The sequence below is a fragment of the Pongo pygmaeus genome, chromosome 3 (genome assembly GCF_028885625.2).
Source record: "Pongo pygmaeus isolate AG05252 chromosome 3, NHGRI_mPonPyg2-v2.0_pri, whole genome shotgun sequence".
NCBI classification, from domain to species: Eukaryota; Metazoa; Chordata; class Mammalia; order Primates; family Hominidae; genus Pongo; species Pongo pygmaeus.
The window spans coordinates 158,619,851-158,639,283 of record NC_072376.2 but is presented as its reverse complement, the minus strand read 5'-3'; the positions used below and the strand labels follow the sequence as shown (position 1 = coordinate 158,639,283).

General features: G+C 39.5%; 1 protein-coding gene across 4 annotated transcripts in view; it reads right to left on the bottom strand.

Moving 5' to 3' along the window:
• Positions 1–19,433, bottom strand: part of C3H4orf51 (chromosome 3 C4orf51 homolog) — a 93,139-nt gene that overhangs the window by 21,054 nt on the left and 52,652 nt on the right. Inside the window, exon 7 of one of the 4 annotated variants that reach the window (XM_054484732.1) lies at positions 521–582. The exons of the other annotated variants lie outside the window; for them this stretch is intronic. The gene's annotated coding sequence lies outside the window, so the exon portion shown is untranslated. The remainder of the gene's footprint in view (positions 1–520; positions 583–19,433) is intronic. 4 annotated transcript variants of the gene reach the window in all.

Here is a 19,433-nt window from a genome sequence, read left to right as displayed (position 1 = left end):
CAGCAGTCACCCGGCAGTACCCACCATATTGTGAGCATGTGGTGGTGGTGGTGGCTATGGGGAGAGGCACCCCAGCCTGTGCAAAGGGAAAGGAAAAGTGGGAAGGACTTTGTCTTGTGGCTTGGGCACCAGCTTAGCCACAGTAGAACAGAGCATGAGGCAGATTTCTAAAGTTTTTGGCTCCAGGCACTGACTCCTGAAGAGTATCTCTGGGTCTGCCTGTTTCCTGGGGGAACTCACTGACCTGAAAGGAAGGACATAAGCCTGGCTAGCTTCAGTTGATGATTGTACAGCCCTAGGGCCCTGAGCAAACATAAGTACATAAGTAGAGCCAGGCAGTAGTTACAGTAGGCCTTTGGCAAGACCCCAGTGCTGTGCTGGCTTCAGGTCTGACCCAGTGTAGACCCAGTGGTAGTGCAACAGGTTGCTTATGTCACTCTATCCCCAGTTCCAGGCAGCTCAGAACACACACAGAGACTCTGTTTGGGAGAAAGTAAGGGAAGAAGACAAGAGTGTTTACCTGGTAATCCAGAGAATTCTTCTGGATCTTATCCAAGATCACCAAGGCGGTACCTCCACCACCTGCAAGAACCATAGCATTGTTGGGCTTGAGGTATCCCCTGCAAGAACCATAGCATTGTTGGGCTTGAGGTGTCCCCTAATGCAGATACAAATTAGACCACAACACTCAAGTCCCTTTGAAGAATTGGAAAGCCTTTCCAAGACGGATAGGTACAAACAAGCCCAGACTACAAAGACTAAAATAAATACCTAACTCTTTAATGCCTAGACATTGTTGAACATCCACAAGCATCAAGATCATCCAGGAAAACATGACCACACCAAATGAACTAAGTAAGGCACCAAGATCAATCCTGGAGAAACAGAGACAAGTGACCTTGAAGGCAAAGAATTCAAAATAGTTGTTTTGAGGAAACTCAGAGAAATTCAAGATAACACAGAGAAGGAAATCAGAATTCTGTCAGACAAATTTAGCAAAGAGATGGAAATAAAAAGAATCAAGCAGAAATTCTGGAGCTGAAAAATGTGATTGACATACTAAAGAATGCAACAGAGTCTCTTAACAGCAGAATTGATCAAGCAGAAGGAATTGTTGACCTTGAAGACAGGGTATTTGAAAATACATAGTCAGAGGAGACAAAATAAAAAAGAATTAAAAAGAATCAAACATTCCTACAAGATCTAGAAAAAAAGCCTCAAAAGGGCAAATCTAAGAGTTATTGGCCTTAAAGAAGAAGTAGAGAAATAGATAGGGGTAGAAAGTTTATTCAAAGGGAAAATAACACAGAACTTCCCAAACCTAGAGAAAGATACCAACATTCAAGTACAAGAAGGTTATAGAACACCAAGTGAATTTAATCCAAAGAAGACTACCTGAAAGCATTTAATAATCAAACTCCCAAAGGTCAAGGATAAAGAATGGATCCTAAAAGCAGCAAGAGAAAAGAAACAAGTAACATACAGTGGAGCTCCAATATGTTTGGCAGCAGACTTTTCAGTGGAAACCTTACAGCCCAAGATAGAGTGGCATGACATATTTAAAGAGCTAAAGGAAAAAAAAAACAAAAAAAAAACTTTTACCCTAAAATAGTGTATCTGGCAAAAATATCCTTCAAACATGAAGGAGAAATAAAGATTTTTCCCAGAAAAAATCTGAGGGACTTCATCAACAATGGAACTGTCCTACAAGAAATGCTAAAGGGAGTTCTTTAATCAGGAAAAAAAGGATGTTAATGAGCAATTAAAAAAATCATCTGAAGGTACAAAACTCACTGGTAATGTAAATACACAGAAAAAAAAGCATACTATAACTCTGTAACTGATGTGTAAACTATTCTCATATTAAATAGAAAGACTAAAAGATGAACCAATTAAAAATGATAACTACAACAACTTTTCAAGACATAGATAATATAGAAGATAAATAGAAACAACAAAAAGTTAGAAAGTGGGAGATTAAGTTAAGGTGTAGAGTCTTTATTAGTTTTCTGTTTGCTTGCTTGATTTTTTAGGCTAACAGTATTAAGTTGTTACCAGTTTAAAATAATGGGTGATGGACGGGCACGGTGGCTCACGCCTGTAATCTGAAGACTTTGGGAGGCCGAGGAAGGCAGATCACGAGGTCAGGAGATCGAGACCATCCTGGCTAACACAGTGAAACCCCGTCTCTACTAAAAATAACAAAAAATGAGCTAGGCGTGGTGGTGGACATCTGTAGTCCCAGCTACTTGGGAGGCTGAGGCAGGAGAATGGTGTGAACCCAGGAGTTGGAGGTTGCAGTGAGCCGAGATTGTGCCACTGCACTCCAGCCTGGGCAACAGAATGAGACTCTGTCTCAAAAAAATAAAAAATAAAAAAATGGGTGATAAGACAGTATTTACAAATCTCATGGTAACTTCAAACCAAAAAACATACAGATACACAAAAAATAAAAAGAAAGAAACTAAATCATATCACCAGTGAAAAATCACCTTCACTAAAACGAAGATAGGAATGAAAAAAAAAGAAGGAAGACCACAAAACAACCAGAAAACAAACAACAAAATGGCAGGAATAAATCCTCACTTATCTATAATAACACTGAATGTAAATGCACTAAGCTTTCCGATTAAAAGACATAGAGCGGCTGAACAGATTTTAAAACAAACAAATAAAAAACAAGACCCAATGATCTGTTTCCTACAAGAAATACACTTCACCTATAAAGACAAGCATAGACTGAAAATAAAGGGTGGAAAAAGATATTTCATGCTAATGAAAACCAAAAAAGAGCAGGAGTAGTTATATCAGACAAAATAGTTTTCAAAAATTATAAGAAGAGACAAAGAGGGTCACTATATAATGATAAAGGGGTCAATTCAGCAAGAGGATATAACAATTTGAAATATATATATATACACACACACATTGGAGCATCCAGGTATATAATGCAAATATTATTAGAGCTAAAGAGAGACATCGATCCCAATACAATAATAGCTGGAGACTTCAACATCCCACCTTCAGCTTTGGACATATCTTCCAGACAGAAAATTAACAACTAAACATTGAACTTAATCTGCACTATTGACCAAATGGACCTAATCAATATTTACAGAACATTATATCCAATGGCTATAGAAAACACATTCTTCTCCTCAGTACATGAATCATTCTAAAGGATAGACTGTATGTTAGTTCATGAAACAAACACATATAAATTTAAATAAAATCAAGCATCTCCTCTAACCACATTGGAATTTTGGAAACTATACAAATAGATAGAAGTAAAACAATATGCTTCTGAATGATCGGTGGGTCAATGAAGAAATTAAGAAGAACATTGAAAAATGTCTTGAAACAAATGATAATTGGAACACATCATACCAAAACCTATGGGATACAGCAAAAACAGGGAAGTTTATAACTATAAGTGCCAGCATCAAAAAAGAAGAAAAACTTCAAGTAAATAACCAAATGATGTATATTAAAGAACTACAAAAGCAAGAGCAAACTAAACCCAAAATTTGAAGAAGAAAAGAAATAATAAGGATTAGAGCAGAAATACATGAAATTGAAGAAAACAATTCAAAAGATCAATGAAATTAAAAGTTGGTTTTTTGAAAAGCTAAACAAATTTGACAAACCTTTAACCAGACTAGCTAAGAAAAAAAGAGAGGTGATCCAAATAAATAAAAGCAGAGATGAAAAAGGAAACATTACTACTAATACTGCAGAAATTCAAAGGATCATTAGTTGCTATTATGAGCAACTAGATACCCGTACATTGGAAAATCTAGAAGAAATGGCTAAAGTTCTAGACGCATACAACCTATCAAGATTGAACCACGTAGAAACCCAATTACTTGAACCAATAACTTGAATGCTATTTGACTAGTAACATGTAACGAGATCAAAGTGGTAATAAAAAGTCCCACAGCAAAGAAAAGCCTGAGACATGACGGCTTCACTGCTGAATTCTACCAAACATTTAAGAACTAATACCAATCCTACTCAAACTATTCTGAAACAGAGAGAAGGGGATACTTCCAAACTCATTCTAAGAGGTCAGTATTACCCTGATACCAAAACCAGACAAAGGCATGAAAGAAAGAAAAACAAGAAAGAAGGAGGGAGGGAGGGCGGCAAGGAAGGAAGGAAGGACAGAAAAAGAGAGAGGAAGGAAGGAAGGAAAAGAAAAAGAGAGAGGAAGGAAGGAAGGAAAAGAAAAAGAGAGAGAGAGGAAGGAAGGAAGGAAGGAAGGGATGGAGGGAGGGAAGGAAGGGGGGAGGGAGGGAGACTAAAGAACAATGTCACTGATATTGATGAAAAAATCTTCGACAAAATACTAGCACACTGAATTTAATGACATATTAAAAGGATTATTCATCATTACCAAGTGGGATTTATCTCAGGAATGTAAACATGGCTCAACATATGCAAATCAATCAATGTAATATATCATATCAACAGAATAGAAGACAAAAACCATACGATCATTTTGATTAATGCGGAAAAAGCATTGTTAAAATTCAACATCACTTCATGATTAAAAAAAAAAAAACCTCAAAAAACTGGGCACAGAAGGAATATACCTCAACATAATTAGAGCCATATACGACAGATCCACAGCTAGTATCATACTGAATGGGGAAAAACTGAAAGCTTTACCTCTAAGATATGGAACACAACAAAGATGCCTACTTTCACCACTGTTATTCAACATAGTACTGGAAGCCATAGCTAGAGCAATCAGACAAGAGAAATAAAGGGCATCCAAATTGGAAAGAAAGAAGTTAAATTATCCTTGTTTGCAGATGATAGGAACTTATATTTTAAAAAACCTAGACTCCACCAAAAAACTATTAGAACTGATAAATTCAGTAAAGCTGCAGAATACAAAATCAACGTACAAAAATCAGTAGCATTTCTATATGCCAACAGCAAACAGTCTGAAAAAGAAATTTAAAAAGGGATCCCATTTACAATAGCTACAAATAAAATAAGATACATAGAAATTAATCAAAGAAGTGAAAGATCTCCACAATGAAAATTATAAAACCTTGATGCAAGAAATTGAAGAGGACACAAAAAAAGAAAGCTATTCCATGTTTGTGGATTGCAAGAATCAATATTTTTAAAATGTCCATTCTACCGACAGCAATGTACAGATTCAATGCAATCCTTACCAAAATACCAACAACATTCTTCAAAGAAATAGAAAAAAAAATCCTAAAATTTATATAGAACCACAAAAGACCCAGAATAGCCAAAGCTATCCTGAACAAAAAGAACAAAACTAGAGGAATTACATTATGTGACTTCAAATTACACTACAGAGCTGTAGTAACCAAAACAGCATGGTAATGGCATAAAAACAGACCTATAGACCAATGGAACAAAATAGAGAACCCAGAAACAAGTCCAGGCATCTACAGTGAGCTCATTTTGACAAAGGTGCCAAGAACATACCTTGTGGGGAAAGATGGTCTCTTCAATAAATGGCACTGGGAAAACTAGACATCCATATGCAGAAGAATAAAACTAGACCCTTATTTTTCACTATATACAAAAATCAAATAAAAATGGATTAAAGACTAATATCTAAGACCTCAAAATATGAAACTAAAAGAAAACATTGGGAAAACTCTCCAAGACACTGGAGCAGGCAAAGATTTCTTGAGTTATACCCCACAAGCACAGGCAACTAAAACAAATATGGGCAAATGGGATCACATCAAGTTAAAAGCTTCTCCACACTAAAGGAAACAAACAAAGTGAAGAGATAACCCACAGAATGGGAGAAAACATTTGCAAACTACCCATCTGACAAGGGATTAGTAATCAGAAGATATAAGGTGTTCAAACAACTCTATAGAAAAAAATTTCTAATAATCTGATTTTAAAATGGGCAAAAGATTTGAATACATATTTCTCAAAAGAAGACATACAAATGGCAAACAGGTTTATGAAAAGGTGATCATTGATCATCAGAGAAATGCAAACCAAAACTACAATGAGCTATCATCTCACCCAAGTTAAAATGGCTTTTATCGAAAAGACAGGCAATAACAAATGCTGGTGAGGATGTAGAGAAAAGGGAACCCTAGTACACTGTTGGTGGGAATGTAAATTAGTACAACCACTATGGAGAACAGTTTGGAGGTTCCTCAAAAAACTAAAAATAGAGCCACCATATGATCCAGCAATTTCACTGCTAGGTATATACCCAAAGGAAAAGAAATCAGTATATTGAAGAGGTATCAGCACTTCCATGTTTCTTGCACCACTGTTCACAATAGCCAAGATTTGAAAGCAACCTAAGTGTCCATCAACAGATGAAAGGATAAAGAAAATGTGGTAAATATACACAATGAAGTACTATTCAGCTATAAAGAAGAATGAGATCCAATCATTTGCAACAGCATAGATGGAACTGGAGATTGTTATGTTAAATGAGATACGCTGGGCATAGAAAGACAAATTTGACATGTTCTTACATATTTGTGGGATCTAAAAGTTAAAACAATTGAATTCATGGAGATGGAGAGTAGAAGAATGATTACCAGAGTCTGGGAAGGGTTGTAGGGGGTTAGGGGGAAGTGGGAATGGCTAATGGGTACAAAAAAAACAAAGAATGAATGAATAAGACCTAGTATTTGATACCACAACAGTGTGTCTTATAGTCAATGATAATCTAATTGTGCATTTTATAATAACTAAAAGAGAATAATTGGATTGTTTGTAACACAAAGGATACATGCTTGGGTGATGGATACCCCATTTACCCTGATGTGATTGTTATGCATTGCATGCTGCATCAAATTATCTCATCTACCCCATAAGTATATATACCTACTATGTACCTATTAAAATAATTTTTAAAGACAAAATTTTTCATTTTTTCTTGGTTCTATTTAATATAAAAACAGATTGATGAAAATGTATGAAAAGAAAAACTAAGGGTCAAAGATATCTTATTAATCAGAATGAATATCTCCTTGCCCACCTTTTCTACAATTAAATAAATGGGCATAGCAATAGATCATCACCATAGATTATCACGGATACTATTAGTCAAGGTCCCATCTCTTTTTTTTTTTGAGACAGAGTTTCGCTCTGTTGCCCAGGCTGGAGTACAGTGGCGCGATCTCGGCTCACTGCAAGCTCCGCCCACTGGGTTCACGCCATTCTCCTGCCTCAGCCTCCCGAGTAGTTGGGAATACAGGCGCCCGCCACTACACCTGGCTAATTTTTTGTAGAATTACTAATTTTTTTTTTTTTGTAGAATTGCTAATTTTTTGTAGAGATGGTGTTTCACCGTGTTAGCCAGGACGGTCTCGATTGCCTGACCTCGTGATCCACCCGCCTTGGCCTCCGAAAGTGCTGGGATTAGAGGCGTCAGCCACCGCACCCAGCCAAGGTCCCATCTCTTTATGGTATCAGACAACAGACATAGTAGCAGCAATAGTGAAATATTCAAGAGTTGGGGTTACAATTAAATGGGCAGAGTAATAATTTCCTGCTGAAGGACTTTACAATTTGGTTTATCTGCCTGTGGATAAGAAGCTAAATGTGTACACGAATGATTTTCTTTTTTTTTTTTTTTTTTCTTTTATTATTATTATTATTATTATTATAATACTTTAGGTTTTATGGTACATGTGCGCAATGTGCAGGTAAGTTACATATGTATACATGTGCCATGCTGGTGCGCTGCACCCACCAACTCGTCATCTAGCATTAGGTATATCTCCCAATGCTATCCCTCCCCCCTCCCCCCACCCCACAACAGTCCCCAGAGTGTGATGTTCCCCTTCCTGTGTCCATGTGTTCTCATTGTTCAATTCCCACCTATGAGTGAGAATATGCGGTGTTTGGTTTTTTGTTCTTGCGATAGTTTACTGAGAATGATGATTTCCAATTTCATCCATGTCCCTACAAAGGACGTGAACTCATCATTTTTTATGGCTGCATAGTATTCCATGGTGTATATGTGTCACATTTTCTTAATCCAGTCTATCATTGTTGGACATTTGGGTTGGTTCCAAGTCTTTGCTATTGTGAATAATGCCGCAATAAACATACGTGTGCATGTGTCTTTATAGCAGCATGATTTATAGTCCTTTGGGTATATACCCAGTAATGGGATGGCTGGGTCGAATGGAATTTCTAGTTCTAGATCCCTGAGGAATCGCCACACTGACTTCCACAAGGGTTGAACTAGTTTACAGTCCCACCAACAGTGTAAAAGTGTTCCTATTTCTCCACATCCTCTCCAGCACCTGTTGTTTCCGGACTTTTTAATGATTGCCATTCTAACTGGTGTGAGATGGTATCTCATTGTGGTTTTGATTTGCATTTCTCTGATGGCCAGTGATGGTGAGCATTTTTTCATGTGTTTTTTGGCTGCATAAATGTCTTCTTTTGAGAAGTGTCTGTTCACGTCCTTCGCCCACTTTTTGATGGGGTTGTTTGTTTTTTTCTTGTAAATTTGTTGGAGTTCATTGTAGATTCTGGATATTAGCCCTTTGTCAGATGAGTAGGTTGCGAAAATTTTCTCCCATTTTGTAGGTTGCCTGTTCACTCTCATGGTAGTTTCTTTTGCTGTGCAGAAGCTCTTTAGTTTAATTAGATCCCATTTGTCAATTTTGTCTTTTGTTGCCATTGCTTTTGGTGTTTTAGACATGAAGTCCTTGCCCATGCCTATGTCCTGAATGGTAATGCCTAGGTTTTCTTCTAGGGTTTTTATGGTTTTAGGTCTAACATTTAAGTCTTTAATCCATCTTGAATTGATTTTTGTATAAGGTGTAAGGAAGGGATCCAGTTTCAGCTTTCTACATATGGCTAGCCAGTTTTCCCAGCACCATTTATTAAATAGGGAATCCTTTCCCCATTTCTTGTTTTTCTCAGGTTTGTCAAAGATCAGATACTTGTAGATATGTGGCATTATTTCTGATGGCTCTGTTCTGTTCCATTGATCTATATCTCTGTTTTGGTACCAGTACCATGCTGTTTTGGTTACTGTAGCCTTGTAGTATAGTTTGAAGTCAGGTAGTGTGATGCCTCCAGCTTTGTTCTTTTGGCTTAGGATTGACTTGGCGATGCGGGCTCTTTTTTGGTTCCATATGAACTTTAAAGTAGTTTTTTCCAGTTCTGTGAAGAAAGTCATTGGTAGCTTGATGGGGATGGCATTGAATCTGTAAATTACCTTGGGAAGGATGGCCATTTTCATGATATTGATTCTTCCTACCCATGAGCATGGAATGTTCTTCCATTTGTTTGTATCCTCTTTTATTTCCTTGAGCAGTGGTTTGTAGTTCTCCTTGAAGAGGTCTTTCACATCCCTTGTAAGTTGGATTCCTAGGTATTTTATTCTCTTTGAAGCAATTGTGAATGGGAGTTCACTCATGATTTGGCTCTCTGTTTGTCTGTTATTGATGTATAAGAATGCTTGTGATTTTTGCACATTGATTTTGTATCCTGAGACTTTGCTGAAGTTGCTTATCAGCTTAAGGAGATTTTGGGCTGAGACAATGGGGTTTTCTAGATATACTATCATGTCATCTGCAAACAGGGACAATTTGACTTCCTCTTTTCCTAATTGAATACCCTTGATTTCCTTCTCCTGCCTAATTGCCCTGGCCAGAACTTCCAACACTATGTTGAATAGAAGTGGTGAGAGAGGGCATCCCTGTCTTGTGCCAGTTTTCAAAGGGAATGCTTCCAGTTTTTGCCCATTCAGTATGATATTGGCTGTGGGTTTGTCATAAATAGCTCTTATTATTTTGAGATACGTCCCATCAATTCCTAATTTATTGAGAGTTTTTAGCATGAAGGGTTGTTGAATTTTGTCAAAGGCCTTTTCTGCATCTATTGAGATAATCATGTGGTTTTTGTCTTTCATTCTGTTTATATGCTGGATTACATTTATTGATTTGCGTATATTGAAACAGCCTTGCATCCCAGGGATGAAGCCCACTTGATCATGGTGGATAAGCTTTTTGATGTGCTGCTGGATTCTGTTTGCCAGTATTTTATTGAGGATTTTTGCATCAATGTTCATCAAGGATATTGGTCTAAAATTCTCTTTTTTTGTTGTGTCTCTGCCAGGCTTTGGTATCAGGATGATGCTGGCCTCATAAAATGAGTTAGGGAGGATTCCCTCTTTTTCTATTGAATGGAATAGTTTCAGAAGGAATGGTACCAGCTCCTCCTTGTACCTCTGGTAGAATTCGGCTGTGAATCCATCTGGACCTGGACTTTTTTTGGTTGGTAAGCTATTGATTATTGCCACAATTTCAGCTCCTGTTATTGGTCTATTCAGAGATTCAACTTCTTCCTGGTTTAATCTTGGGAGGGTGTATGTGTTGAGGAATTTATCCATTTCTTCTAGATTTTCTAGTTTATTTGCATAGAGGTGTTTGTAATATTCTCTGATGGTAGTTTGTATTTCTGTGGGATCGGTGGTGATATCCCCTTTATCATTTTTTATTGCATCTATTTGATTCTTCTCTCTTTTTTTCTTTATTAATCTTGCTAGCGGTCTATCAATTTTGTTGATCCTTTCAAAAAACCAGCTCCTGGATTCATTGATTTTTTGAAGGGTTTTTTGTGTCTCTATTTCCTTCAGTTCTGCTCTGATTTTAGTTATTTCTTGCCTTCTGCTAGCTTTTGAATGTGTTTGCTCTTGCTTTTCTAGTTCTTTTAATTGTGATGTTAGGGTGTCAATTTTGGATCTTTCCTGCTTTCTCTTGTGGGCATTTAGTGCTATAAATTTCCCTCTACACACTGCTTTGAATGCATCCCAGAGATTCTGGTATGTTGTGTCTTGGTTCTCGTTGGTTTCAAAGAACATCTTTATTTCTGCCTTCATTTCGTTATGTACCCAGTAGTCATTCAGGAGCAGGTTGTTCAGTTTCCACGTAGTTGAGCGGTTTTGAGTGAGATTCTTAATCCTGAGTTCTAGCTTGATTGCACTGTGATCTGAGAGACAGTTTGTTACAATTTCTGTTCTTTTACATTTATTGAGGAGAGCTTTACTTCCAAGTATATGGTCAATTTTGGAATAGGTGTGGTGTGGTGCTGAAAAAAATGTATATTCTGTTGATTTGGGGTGGAGAGTTCTGTAGATGTCTATTAGGTCCGCTTGGTGCAGAGCTGAGTTCAATTCCTGGGTATCCTTGTTGACTTTCTGTCTCGTTGATCTGTCTAATGTTGATAGTGGGGTGTTAAAGTCTCCCATTATTAATGTGTGGGAGTCTAAGTCTCTTTGTAGGTCACTCAGGACTTGCTTTATGAATCTGGGTGCTCCTGTATTGGGTGCATATATATTTAGGATAGTTAGCTCTTCTTGTTGAATTAATCCCTTTACCATTATGTAATGGCCTTCTTTGTCTCTTTTGATCTTTGTTGGTTTAAAGTCTGTTTTATCAGAGACTAGGATTGCAACCCCTGCCTTTTTTTGTTTTCCATTTGCTTGGTAGATCTTCCTCCATCCTTTTATTTTGAGCCTATGTGTGTCTCTGCACGTGAGATGGGTTTCCTGAATATAGCACACTGATGGGTCTTGAGTCTTTATCCAGTTTGCCAGTCTGTGTCTTTTAATTGGAGCATTTAGTCCATTTACATTTAAAGTTAATATTGTTATGTGTGAATTTGATCCTGTCATTATGATGTTAGCTGGATATTTTGCTCGTTAGTTGATGCAGTCTCTTCCTAGTCTCGATGTTCTTTACATTTCGGTATGATTTTGCAGTGGCTGGTACCGGTTGTGCCTTTCCATGTTTAGCGCTTCCTTCAGGAGCTCTTTTAGGGCAGGCCTGGTGGTGACAAAATCTCTCAGCATTTGCTTGTCTGTAAAGTATTTTATTTCTCCTTCACTTATGAAGCTTAGTTTGGCAGGATATGAAATTCTGGGTTGAAAATTCTTTTCTTTAAGAATGTTGAATATTGGCCCCCACTCTCTTCTGGCTTGTAGGGTTTCTGCCGAGAGATCCGCTGTTAGTCTGATGGGCTTCCCTTTGATGGTAACCCGACCTTTCTCTCTGGCTGCCCTTAACATTTTTTCCTTCATTTCAACTTTGGTGAATCTGACAATTATGTGTCTTGGAGTTGCTCTTCTCGAGGAGTATCTTTGTGGCGTTCTCTGTATTTCCTGAATCTGAATGTTGGCCTGCCTTGCTAGATTGGGGAAGTTCTCCTGGATAATATCCTGCAGAGTGTTTTCCAACTTGTTTCCATTCTCCCCGTCACTTTCAGGTACACCAATCAGACGTAGATTTGGTCTTTTCACATAGTCCCACATTTCTTGGAGGCTTTGCTCGTTTCTTTTTATTCTTTTTTCTCTAAACTTCCCTTCTCGCTTCATTTCATTCATTTCATCTTCCAGGGCTGATACCCTTTCTTCCATTTGATCGCATCGGCTCCTGAGGCTTCTGCATTCTTCACGTAGTTCTCGAGCCTTGGTTTTCAGCTCCATCAGCTCCTTTAAGCACTTCTCTGTATTGGTTATTCTAGTTATACATTCTTCTAAATTTTTTTCAAAGTTTTCAACTTCTTTGCCTTTGGTTTGAATATCCTCCCGTAGCTCGGAGTAATTTGATCGTCTGAAGCCTTCTTCTCTCAGCTCGTCAAAGTCATTCTCCGTCCAGCTTTGTTCCGTTGCTGGTGAGGAACTGCGTTCCTTTGGAGGAGGAGAGGTACTCTGGTTTTTAGAGTTTCCAGTTTTTCTGCTCTGTTTTTTCCCCATCTTTGTGGTTTTATCTACTTTTGGTCTTTGATGATGGTGATGTACAGATGGGTTTTTGGTGTGGATGTCCTTTCTGTTAGCTTTCCTTCTAACAGACAGAACCCTCAGCTGCAGGTCTGTTGGAGTACCTGGCCGGCCGTGTGAGGTGTCAGTCTGCCCCTGCTGGGGGGTGCCTCCCAGTTAGGCTGCTCGGGGGTCAGGGGTCAGGGACCCACTTGAGGAGGCAGTCAGCCCGTTCTCAGATCTCCAGCTGCGTGCTGGGAGAACCACTGCTCTCCTCACAGCTGTCAGACAGGGACATTTAAGTCTGCAGAGGTTACTGCTGTCTTTTTGTTTGTCTGTGTCCTGCCCCCAGAGGTGGAGCCTACAGAGGCAGGCAGGCCTCCTTGAGCTGTGGTGGGTTCCACCCAGTTCAAGCTTCCAGGCTGCTTTGTTTACCTAAGCGAGCCTGGGCAATGGCGGGCGCCCCTCCCCCAGCCTCGCTGCCGACTTGCTGTTTGATCTCAGACTGCTGTGCTAGCAATCAGCGAGACTCCGTGGGCGTAGGACCCTCTGAGCCAGGTGCGGGCTATACTCTCCTGGGGCACCGTTTCCTAAGCCCGTCGGAAAAGCACAGTATTCGGGTGGGAGTGGCCCGATTTTCCAGGTGCCGTCTGTCACCCCTGGAAAGGGAACTCCCTGACCCCTTGCACTTCCCGAGTGAGGCAATGCCTCGCCCCTGCTTCGGCTGGCGCACGGTGCACTCACCCACTGACCTGCGCCCACTGTCTGGCACTCCCTAGTGAGATGAACACGGTACCTCAGATGGAAATGCAGAAATCACCCGTCTTCTGCGTCGCTCGCGCTGGGAGCTGTAGACCGGAGCTGTTCCTATTCGGCCATCTTGGCTCCTCCCCCCGATATCACACAAATGATTTTCTATCACAGGATCCTGTGTTTAAATATAAGCCCTTCACATTACCCATAATCCATTGCCACCATCATCATCATTCCCTATCACTTTTCTTCAGAGCCCAAAGTTTCCATCCCAGTTGAACATATTCTAAAGCAAGTCCCAGCCTATCTTACCATTTCTCCCCCCAAGATTCCCCTTCCACGCTAACCATGATCAATGTCTCCCTCTCCTTTTCATTTATTATTTAATGAGCAACAAATATATGGAAAATCATGTGTTGGCAGCTGATAAGGAATGGAAACAAATAAGATACATTTCTCAGCTTTAAGGAGTTTACCAACCAATAGAAGAAATGCATGTCTGAGCATATGCATTATAATACAAGGAAAAATACACATAAATTGCTGTGAAAATATTGAATAAAGAATGACAGATTCTAACTGTGGTGGGAGGAGGCTTTATGGAGGATGTAGCATGCAAGCTGCAATCTAAAGAATGAGTGGGATTTCCATACACAGAAAAATTGGGGAGGGCATTCCAGATTGAGAGAACAGCTTGAGCAAAGGCAAGAAGGTGAGAAATTGCTTGGTGGATTCTGTTGTGCTAGAAGATTACAATGAAACCAAACAAAGACAGCTTGTGTAGGGCTTCAAATCCCTGTCAAGGAGACTGAATGCCTAAACTACTCTGTAGTTAGTAAGAGCTAACAAAAAAATTTGAGGCGAATGGCATGAATTAGATCTGCATTTTAGGAAGATAATTCTAGCAGCACTAAGAAAGTCCTATGGTTTGAATCACCCAAAGTTCATGTGTTGAAAACTTAATCCCTAATGTAGCTGTGTTGAGAGACAGTAACTTGAAGAGGTGATTAGCTCATGTGGTCTTTGCCCTCAGAAATGGATTAATGCCATTATCACAGGCATGGCTTTGTTATCTCAGGAGCAGGATCTTCATAAAAAGATGAGTTAGCCCGCTTCCCCTTCTCTCTCTCACGTGTTCTCTTGCCCTCCCACCTTCTGCCATGGGATGATGCAGCAAGAAAGCCTTCACAAGATGCTGGCCCCTTGATCTTAGACTTTCCCACCTTTAGAACCATGAGCCAAATAAATTTCTGTTTATTATAAATGATATAGTCTCGGGTATTTTGTTACAGGAGCACAAAACAGACTAAGACAGAAAGGAAGACTCAAAAGGCAAAAAAGACAGAGATGAGGTATGTTCCAAATGTCCTAAACTGAAGTCATCATCTTCTCCCTTAAATCTGACCCTTACCATGTATTTCTTACTCAAGTAAGGGCACACCTATCCTCCAACTTACCTAACCTATAAAACTTGGGGTCAGCTTTGTCCCCTTCTAGCTCTCCTACTTCTTTTTCTTCCTGTTGCTCTTTGGATAGTTAATCTATCAAAGAGCTCTGTTTATTTTATCTGCCAAATATTTTTATGACTCTCTCCTGTCTTTTCTACTCTTAACATCGTTGTGCAGGTTCTTAGCATCCTCACCAGGTGGATCACAATAGTTTCTGTCTAGAAGAAAATGCTCTGCCCAGGCATGGTGGCTCACACCTATAATCCCAGCACTTTGGGAGGCCGAGGCGGGTGGATCACGAGGTCAGGGGTTCAAGACCAGCCTAACCAACATGGTGAAACCCCATCTCTACTAAAAATACAAAAAAATTAGCTGGGCATGGTGGCGGGTGCCTGTAATCTCAGCTACTCAGGAGGCTGAGGCAGGAGAATTGCTTGAACCTGGGAGGTGGAGGTTGCAGTGAGCCGAGATTGTGCCACTGCACTCCAGCCTGGGCGACACAGCAAGACTCTGTCCCAAAAAGAAAAAAAGAAAAAAAGAAAGAAAAAGAAAATGCTCTTGTGTAGAAGACTGAAAATGTATTCCAAAGCTCAGAAGAAAGTTCATGATGAGACTTGTTGGAGCAAAGATGACATTTGAAGACAGTGGAGAGGGTGGTAACACCATGGAAGCAACAGCAGCAGCAACAACAGCAACGACAAAGGCACCAATGACAGAACTTTAGGAGATGGCTTTAATAGAGAGACTTTAATGGAGGAGAAGAAAGAGGAGGAGTTGTCAACACATAAGAATGAGAAGAAACAGAGAAGTCAGAGACAAGCACAACACTGCTAGAGAACCCAACGGTAGAGAGATTTTTATGTGAAATCGTACAGCAGGATGAGTAGAGTGAAGCTGAATCTCATAGCCTGTATCAATTTGATGGCCATAGGTGATCTTTAAGGATGCAGATTCAATGACAGGTTAGGAGTGGAAGCTAAATTCCAGTAGGTTAAAGAATGAGTAGATGGTGAGATGCTGACAACAAAGAGAAAAGTCTACCTTTGTACTGAGTTTAGTACTGAAAGAAATAAAGTTAATGCAGCCAGGCATGGTGGCTCATGTCTGTAATCTCAGCACTTTGGGAGGCCGAGGCAGGCAGATCACTTGAGGTCAGGAGTTTGAGACCACCCTGGCCAACATGGTGAAACCCAGTCTCTACTAACAACAACAACAAAAATTAGTTGGGCATGGTGGCAGGCGCCTATAATCCCAGCTACTCAGGAGGCTAGGCAGGAGAATCACTTGAGCCTGGGAGGCAGAGGTTGCAGTGAGCTGAGATCGAGCCACTGCACGCCAGCCTGGGTGACAGAGTGAGACTCTGTCTTAAAAAAAAAAAAAAAGAAAGAAAGAAAGAAAAAAGAAAAGAAAAAAAGAAAGTTAATGCATCCTAGCTCTCGCCAAAAGACCCCAAATCTTTCCTTCTCTCTCAGGGAAATCTAACCTTTTCCCACTCCCTACCTCACATTCCTTTGAAGAAGAGTAAACTAGTGGCATTACAATCTCCAGCCACACTCCAAACTAATTTTCCATATCTTTTTTTATCAAGTCATCCTTTGAAGTGTAGGCCATCCATCTTCATACCATCCCTACTATTGCCGCCCGCCAGGACCAGTTTCTGTTAGCCAAACATCCACAGGAAAAGAAGGCTACACAGATAAAATTTAGTACCTCTTCTCCTAAATACAAAGAGTCCAAAAAAGTTTTAAAATAAAAAAAGGTCAAAGGATGAAAAGTCGCCCTACCCCTCACCCCTCTGCTGTGGCAAGAGTTATAAAATAAGTATTCTAGTCTGGAAAAATGAAGGATTAGAAGGGAATATGATCAGCCTCTAAGAAAACATGATGGATATGGCCAGAGAGCCCCAGACTCAGCCACCAAATTCCAGAATATTACAGCTAAAAGGTAAACCTTGAAGTTTCAAAGAGATTGTTTATGTTGGAGCCCTGGTCTCTGTTACCCTGACAAACTATCCTTTTCTGATGCATTGCAAGCCTGACCTTTGTGAGGAGGAGGGGATCTCAAATTCTAGGCTGGACACCACTTCAGCCGTGGAGACGGCTGCAGCTCCATAATCCTCCCCACACTCACTGCCACCTCACCAATGGGAAAAAAAATCACCCTCATCAGATAGAATGGGAGGAAAGGTACTGGGTTTTATGAGATAGAAATGAAATAATCTGTTTTTTATTAACTATCATGAGAAAATTATTAGTTCATGCCAGAATCACAAATATAAACATTATCATATTGAAAGCATTTACTCTGAAGTAGACCATCTGGCAAAGCCTTGCAGACCACACTTTGAGAGGCAGAGCATGTGTCGCCATGGTGGGCTCTTCCATTAAAGCGGCAAATCCAGAAGAAGTGAAAATTTAAGGGTTTTGGGGAGACTACTTTGCGGTAATGACATCTGCTAGATACTTGTCACATGTTCTCTAGAGGTGGACCTGCTTTTACAAATGCTGTTTTATGAAAACGTGTATTTTCAAAACAAGGGGTGGTTATTATTCAGAATCCTTCTCTTTCAAAATGGGTTTTTCCTTGGGCACTGAATTTCAGAAGGGTATTTATATAATGTATAGAGTATTAACTGTTTAACATAAAGGTTGGAGAAAAGATGAAGAGGACTGTCGGAAACCCGATGAGTTAGGAGCCACAATTAATTACAGATTAACCAAAAATGGAAAATATAGCATTTGAAATTATAAAGTAAATGCATAGTTCTTTTTTTGTAAAATGCAGTTTTGAAAACCTCACATTGTCACTTTTTTTTTTTTTTTATTTTTTGCCTTTTTTTTTTTTTTTTTTTTTTTGCAGAAAGGGAGAGAGAGCTATAATTTGGAAAGCATTTCACCCTCTCTGGATCCAGATAGAGCCCTAGTTACATACAAAGTGAAGGAAACTTTACATTACAGAAAAGAAGAAATACTGATGGCTACTCGAAGAAACGCCCAACTTCCTTGAAGATCCACATGAACTGTTTTCACCTGGCTGACTTCCAATGTCAGCAGACTCTGAACTTAACGTTTGTTTGCATCTTCTGCCTTCATTTGCTCACAGATGCTATTGCTGGTTGAATATCAGTTCCATGTTGAGCCTTTCCCAGATCTCCCTCCTCTAGGTCACACTGCATCCCCACTTACTCAGGCAGAGACTATGCATATCTCAAAATCTAGTGAGAGTAGCAGCATCTAACAAGTAGGAGCTCAATAGTTGTCAGGGGTATTGGGCCGCAGCGACTCTATCTCTACCTTTTAGTCAGGAGAGTAATTCAGATTATACAGGCTGCATATGTTTACTGTCTCATCATATCAAACACTTTAGGGTGGATATTAGAAGTAGAGGAAAAAGCTCTCAAGTAATTCAAATCTCCTGGGAGAATTTGGACTCTCAATAATTATTCTATTGTCCTTATACTTTTAAAAGTTTAACAATTGTTTTTAGTGCTTTCTAAAAGGTAATACATGCACATGATAAAATAAAAGCCAATTCAATGATATGCTTCAAGAAGAGAGTGAAAAGTCATAATATGATTTTGTTTGTATCTCCTGCCTTCATTTGTTCAGAGATGCTATTGTTGGTTGAATATCAGTTTGTGTTTGAGCCTTTCCCAAATCTTGCCCCTCTGTGCCACACATTAACTTCTATGGGTGGACCAAGACAATCTATGGGATGAATTCCTCAGTCTGGAGTAGTAAACTTCTGGGGAGGTAAGCAGAGCTTCGCATTCTGGATCTTAAGCTAAGAGTCTTAAATTGCTATAACTTTGATCACTGTACAGTCTTTTCTGACCAAATCTATAATCTACACATGACAACTCATCTGGTGAGAAATTAGATTGCTAAATGAGTGGACAATGTATTTGTGTATGCTTCTTATAAGCTATTAGCCATAAAAGAAAGTGTTTAGGTAGGTAGATGACAAATGACTAAGACAAAGAGAGTTATAGAGAAACAGCAAGACTTTAGAGCATCTAACTCCATCTCATTCTGTAAAAGAATCTTTCATTATGTAAAAAGAAACGTAGCCTGGACAGTGTGAGGGAAGGGAAGGGACAAGGACAGAATGAAAGAAGGATATTTGTCTAATCATTAAAAAAATAATAATTGCTGGCCAGGTGCAGTGGCTCATGCCAGTAATCCCAGGACTTTGGGAGGCCAAGGCGGACACATTGCTTGAGCCCAAAAGTTTGAGACCAGCCTGGACAACATGGTGAAACCCCATCTCTACCAAAAATACAAAAAATTAGTCAGGCGTTGTGGTGCGCACCTGTGGTTCCAGCTACTCAGGAGGCTGAGGTGGGAGGATCACTTAAGCCCAGGAGACAAAGGTTGCAGTGAGATGAGATCATACCACTGCACTCCAGCCTGAGTGACAGAGCAAGACCCTATCTCAAAATAATAATAATAATTGATTATGTAATTCATATTAATTTA